Here is a 7,622-nt window from a genome sequence, read left to right on the forward strand (position 1 = left end):
GGACACATCATTTAAGAAAGTTCATTCAAATCAACTCCTCCATCCCAATCATCCCACATTGTTTGAGCAAATTGATGACAAAAATGTTCTGGATCAAAGGCAATGTCATCATGAACTTCATGACTGGTAATGGGAGGGTCTTCATCAGATTCTTCATCGGTTTCTGGATCCTCACTTGAATTTGATTCTTCATCCTCCTCATCAGATAATTTTTCATCAGATAATTCTTCCCTCTTCTTCAAAAGTGTTTTGACTAAGTATAAAATTATGTAGAAGAACGCAAGCTAAAACAATCTTCACTTGTACTTTGAAAGGATATTCTGCTTGAACCCTCAAAATCTTGAAACGCCTCTTCAACAAACCAAAGGTTCGTTCAATGACATTTCGCACAGAAGAATGTCTCAGGTTAAACAGTTCTTTCAAATTTTTGGGTGATTCACGACAGTTCCTCCATTCTTTCAAATGGTACCGAGTACATCGATACGGTCTTAAGAAGCCCTTTCAATTAGGGAAGCCAGCATCAACAAGAAAGAACTTCCCTTCAGGCTCTGTTAGTTGACTTGGTCCTTGTCTATTTACGCAGTCGTCCAAAACTCTTGAGTTCGAGGCTGAACCTTCCCAACCAGCTAGGATATAGGTGAACTTGTGATTGTGATCGCATGCAACAAAGATATTTTGAGTAACATTTAAGTCATATGATACAAACCATAACATGATGCAATATGATATTATGACACATGATGCAAGTATGATTCTGACTCTATGAATGCTAGTCTCTAAGGTAGACATACTTTAAGTCATAGCACCATACTTCTTTAGATAAGTCTCAGTCACTCAATCACCAGGGGGAATTGGGTCCTGCATCCCTCTCGGACAAATCCATGGTAAGGGTTTTAGTCACCGCTCTCTCACATCACCATTTGGTCTAAGTATTGGCGCATGTCACAGTAAAGCCTAGCCCAATGCAAGTCATCTACTTAGTCATATCATGTCAGATCCAGATACGTCTATTCCTCCCATCCCGGGATCCTTTCCGGTATCCTTCACACTAGAGTCACGGATATTACCCACCATACTCATCAACCCTATTGGTCATCCACAAATAGTAGACGGGAAGCTCTCACGTCCCCTCATGGATATGACCCCATCGATCCTCGAGCGCCCGTGAGCCCAAGTCTATCCATTTGCAACCCTACCAATAAATGGCTCCCACAATGAGATTTATGACCTCTCACGGATCATTTCACCGGTCTTGAGTGCCCAACAATCCCCACTACTACCACGGGTCGTTCGGTCTCAATGCCCTTCCGATTAGGGCCTGATATGACAGGGACATCCTAGCCAAACAACTAGACACTCCTATGTATGTCATCCAATAACCCGGGAAAGTGTCGATAGGCATCTTCGGAGAACATCCCATACTATTCCCTCTAATGCCCAAGGACAGAAACGTCAATAGGACACTCCCCAATCCCAAGTTATACCTAAGCAATCACATACTCAAGTCCATCATATCGCATACATTTGATACATCATCATGATAGAAGTTAAATGATAACATCGAAATGATCCATCATATATACAAGTAGCAAGAATAATAAATCATTATAACAAGAGTATATGAAATCACAATACTACTGTTCTAAAGCATGTATAGCAGTCCTATGATACTCAAAAGAAATAAAGAAACCATGTTTGCTAAGTTATAAATATCAAGGCATAAGTTCATAGCCTATGTATTCATGGCGATAACCATCCTTACCTTAAGTCGCGATGATGATAATCCAACAATCTCAAAAGAATGATCCAAAGATGGTAATAAGACCCTAGACAAACATAAATGAAAGGTTAGAAAAGAAATCGGGAAAATTGGAAGTCGAACAGGTCAAAACGGAGCAAGGTTGTTGTCAGTAACATGTTTGGTTGTCGATGCACTTTGGTTGATGGCATTGACCAAAGAGGATCGACCAAAAGTGGTTTCGGACAGCAAGTTGGATTTTGGTGATTTGGTCTGAAATCAGTCTTCCGGGGCTCGGATCGATCTTAAACTTGGAGGGATGATTAATAACAATGTAAGAACACTACCTAGCAAGTATTATCATAATCCAATTGTCCAAATGAAAACCCTCAAATTGAGGTTCTATGTTCTAAAGACAAGAATCTTAGCATTAATGAGAAATCGATGTAATTGAAAGGGAAGCTAGAGAATTAGTTGGGGAATGGGTTACTAACAAGATTACAATCATTTGCAAGCTAGAAATTAGGCTAATCATACTCCACATTTCAGTCTAGTATAAGAAATCAAGTTGTTAAGCAAAGAATCATGGTAATGCATATGCAAGGATCAAGATGCAAGTGAGGCATAATAAGAATGAAGGAAAAGCAAGTATAAATGGGAAGAGACATTCATGGCAAGGTGTTTGCAAGGTTGTAGCACCTTGGCCATGGTCTCATCAAAAAGAAGAAGAGAAGTGAGTAGGATAGAGAGCAAGAGAGAGAATCATACCTTGGAAGATGATAATGAGGTCAAGAGACAATGATTGCAATGATTGGGGGCAAGAATCCTTCACAAATACCAAGAGAGTGCCTTGGGAAGATCCACTCTCGATCTCAGTGGTCTAAATGAGTGTAATAGGGCTCAAAACACGAGGCTAGCATATATAGAAGAGAGAATATTCCAACACCTTTTACTCGAATCTGGGCAACTTTGGTCGATGCTCTTTGGTTGATGGCATCGACCAAAGAGGATCAACCAAAACAGGTTTCAGCAGAAAATCCAGAAATAGTTCAGCAACTTCGGACAGGGATTGGAAAGCTATACGGGGTCAAATTGAGTGGGGTTTTCTTCTACAAGTCAATCAAGAAGTCTAGTTTTGGGAAATATCTTCAGATTGTGAACGGGAGTTCATTGGGTACTTCAAATAGTTCACCCCTCTTCGGTGCGCAGATTCTCACTAAACACCGACAATGCACCCAAGTAAGGGGTAACATAGTCAATGTCCATGGGTTTCGGGTCAAACACCATGTCTTCCACAAAGAGAGCCCACAAGGACTTCTTCCTTCATTTCGGGACATTGGATCTACTCTAAGGAAAAGGTCGGACATAACCTCCTAAAGCTTTCAAGGATAAAAACACTGAAATCAAGGTCTAATATTAAGGTCTAACATCAAACAAGTCTTTCTTTATCTCAAAGCAATTAGGGTGTTCTGGTTAGGTTTGGGCTGGATTTCACAACATCACATGATCAAGTGTATAAGTAAATGACAATAATGAATAGACATGATAAGCAAAGTAATAAACATGGTACTACTGTTATAAGGTAACTATAGTAGTCATATGATGTCTAAAACCACTAATAAGCTAGCCTACTAAGTTGCCAACATCAATGTAATAATCATATAGTCTATGTCATATGGGTATAACTGTCCTTACCTTAAGCTGCGATGATGAAAATCCAAAGGCCACAAAAGAATTATCCAAATATGGTATTAAGACCCTAGACAAACATAAATGAAAGATTAGAAAAGAAATCGGGAAAATCGGAGGTCGAATGGATCAAATCGGTGAAGTACACAATTCAGCAGTCCATTGGTTGACTAATTGGCCGACTGACCCAATCGACCAAGTGAATAGTGCCCGAGGCCAAATAGTAATTTTTGGCTCAAAATTGATCTTCCGAGGCTCGAAACGATCCGAAACTTGGAGGGATTCATTGTAACAGTATAAGAATACTACTAATCAAGTAATTAACACAATCTAAAGGTGTGAAACCCAGCCCTAACCTTGACCCAGAAACCCTGTTGTTTGTAGGTCCGACGACCCAAAGTAAAGCAAGAAGTCAGCTATGGGCCATTCCAGTGGAAGACTTGGTGACTAGCTTAGAATCCATGAGAGTTGATGACAGTGTTCCATTTATGGAAACTGCACCCTGATGAAGATGGAATTAGTTGATAGACTTGGAGTACACTCTGGCTTGGTTTGAAGGCATTTCTACTTACTAGGTAAGTCACTTAATGTGTGTGCAAAACTCCTTTATGTTTGAATTTGATCTGAGCCTTCATTTTCCTGTTTTGGACTTGCTGTCCTGATTGGTCGACTCATTGGTCAACTAGGCCAGTTGACCAATCAATCGACCAATGAGATCTGATTTGCTGATTAGGTCTTTGCTTGCTCTATTTAAGTCCAATCTCGAGTCTACTTTGTATTTTCTGCCTCCAAACTCTTTGGAACGTACCAGAGCCCTCTGCAATTCATCTCCCTTGCATCCTTGGTGATTTTCTTGATAGATCTTCGTCAAATTTCGTGTTTTTACACAAAAAGGTATGTGATCATCCTCTTCTATGTTTCATCTTTGATTCTCCATTACTTTTCTTTCCTTTTCTGATTGAGGAACAGTAGAGATGATGTTGTATCTCTGTTGCAACTATCTCTTTACTCATTCCCTCTCTTTTCCTAAGGATCTCAAGCTTGGTGGATGATCTTCATCAAGATCATCACTCGCTTTTGAAGGAAAACTTGTATTTATTCTCTTTCCTTATTTAGATTGATGTTCTTCAGTCTTAGATCTATTTTTCTTGAAGATCTATGCATGCTTTTCATGATTTCTTTATCACATTAGTGATCCATCATCCTATTGTTTCTTCTCCATGATTTTTACTATGAATTCTTCAAGAACCATGATTGATCTAATTATGGTAACTTTTTGTTTCCAAATTTGTAACTTGAAGACTTGATATGATTAGAGTTTTGAAGTCCTCTATATACTAATATACTGTCATTGTAGTTTCCCTCTTATTTGGTACCCTTTTGAAGCACCAAATTCGGTTTTATATTCTAAAATCTCTGATTTTGAAGGGCACTGTCTCTGTTGGTCGACTCATTGGTCGACTAAGGCAGTAGACCAACCAATCAACCAATGAGTATAGCAACCTCATATTTAGTCTATTTTGGATGATTTGGTTTCTTTCCTTCTAGGTATCTTTCCTAATATGTTATATATACTTGTTTAGGACTCTCTTTCAAAGTTTAGTCAAGGTCTTACTTGATTCCCTAAGATCCTTTGCGAGTTATATAAGGTAAGGATGGTTATTTCCTTAATTACATAGATTGCATGATCTAGTTTCTATATTTGAATCTCTTTGATTTATTTCCTTAATTAGATTCTTACATTGATATACTACTGATGCAACTACTTTGAATTACAGTAGCATTACTTGATTATGTCAATTGATTCATGTATGATTTACTTACCAATTATATGCAAGTTGGATGTTGTTATTGATTTCTTTCCATATAAGAAGTTACCATATATGTGATATGATGGAATTATGTTTGTGTATGATTAAGTATGGTTTGGAAAGGGGAGGTGTCCTTTTGACACTTCTGTTCTTGGACAACTACGGGAATATTATGGGATGTTTCCAGAGATGCCCTTTGGACACCTTCCTAAGCTGTTGGATGACATATTTAGGGCTGTCTAATAGTGTTTGGCTAGGATGTCCCGTTATGTCGACCCCTAATCGGAGGGGTATTGAGACCGAACAACCCGTGGTAGCAATGGGGATTCATGGGCGCTCAAGACCGGTAACTAACCCGTGAGAGGACAGGAATCACATTGTGGGGGCCATTTATTGGTAGGGTTGCATATGGTTAGACTTGGGCTCACGGGCGCTTAAGACTGGTAACCAACCCGTGAGAGGACGTGAGAGCTTCCCGTTTACCATATGTGGATGATCAATAGGGTTGATGAGTCCGTAGTCAGGGACTATGAGGATTCTAGTGTGAAGGATGCCAGAAAGGATCGCCAAGGGCGAGGAATGGACGTATCTGGATCTGACTTGATGTAACTAAGTAGGAGACTTGCATTTGGCTAGGCTTTGACCCTGACATGCGCCAGTACTTAGACCAATGGTGATGTGAGAGAGTGGTGACTTAACCCTCAACCATGGAATATCCCGAGCGATGCCGGACCCACTACCAAAAGGCGTTGTGTGATGAGACCTTCCTAAAGAAGTACGGTGCTATGACTTAAAGCATGTCTGGCAATAGAGACCAGCATACATAGAGTTAGAATCATATTGCATCATGTGTTTTTAAATGGAACCAACCCGTTTCATCAATGTGATCACAAAGACGAAATTGGTTCATTCCTTTTTAAACGCAATGAACCCGTTTCATCAATGTGATAACAGAGACGAAATGGGTTCATCCCTTTTTAAACGGAACCAACCCGTTTCATCAAAATGATCACAGAGACGAAACGGGTTAGTTCCTTTTTAAACGGAACCAACCCGTTTCACCATAGTCATAACAGAGACGAAATGGGTTCATCCCTTTTTAAACGGAACCAACCCGTTTCATCAAAATGATCACAGAGACGAAACGGGTTAGTTCCTTTTTAAACGGAACCAACCCGTTTCACCAAAGTCATAACAGAGACGAAACGGGTTCATTCCTTTTTAAACGGAACCAACCCGTTTCATCGAGTCATAACCAGAGATGAAACGGGTTCGTTCCTTTTTAAACGGAACCAACCTGTTTCATCAGAGTCATAACAGAGACGAAACGGGTTCGTTCCTTTTTAAACGGAACCAACCCATTTCATCAATGTGATCAGCCTAATGAAACGGAATGGTTCCGTTTCAAGTGGCTTCAGAACGGAACCATTCCGTTTTACCAAGTTTATAAAAATTTTCATTTCCTCGTTCATGTGTTTGAAACAATAAGACACCGCATTCGTGAATTCGGTTTCACAACTGCCATAATGCTTTATTTCCATTGAAAGAGAACTGCGTCAATCATTCTGGGCAAAAGATTCAATTATTTTTCCCGCCACATAATTTTATTGCAATTAAAATAGAAAAGAAAGGTGAACTGTCCTAAAATTAGATGAGGTAGTCACCGGCTTTTTTGTCACAGTTTCGTCACATCCATGCACAGGCATTTCCAAACACCAGTTCAACCTATAACAAACCCCAACATCCTTAAATGTAGTTCTTCCATTGTACGTTTGGGGAGAGAAACTCAACGAACCGGGTTGGTTCCATTTAATCTTAGGTTAAGACTAGTCACTGTTCCAATATATCTGTGGTTAATTCTTCTACTCTCCCTTTCTATTGGTGCAATCCTAATAGTGATGTGAATTCAAGTAATTAGATATGGAGGCCCAGCAGGGCGCTTTGCGTTGGACAACATCCTTACAAGTTCACGTAGCTACAACAATAAAGTTTCTCTGATAAATAGTTGGATTTAGTTTTATCAGGAAGATGAATAAAGAAATGAAAACAATAAAGAATCGAAGCTTGTATATGAACAAAAAGAATTCCACCACTAAGATCTCATAGTGGAACCTACCATTTGGAGGTCAATAGGAATTACAATAATGAGAAGTGGATGTATTCAATGAATTCCACGCAACCAACCAAAGTAGTAAACAAATAATGATCCTATTTTTCTTTTCTATTTGGATGGAATAAGTTGGATGGAAAGAGGGAGTATATTAAGTAAGAGAATTTATTTACAGTAACTTCCGGGATATAAAAGAATATAATCAATCAGTGAGAAGGTTTCCTGAACATACCTACATCAACTCAGGGGCTAACAAGAAAATGCCCAAATAGAA

The sequence above is a fragment of the Hakea prostrata genome, chromosome 9, assembly GCF_041222555.1.
Source record: "Hakea prostrata isolate BN-2017 chromosome 9, UWA_Hpros_2, whole genome shotgun sequence".
Taxonomy (NCBI): Eukaryota; Viridiplantae; Streptophyta; class Magnoliopsida; order Proteales; family Proteaceae; genus Hakea; species Hakea prostrata.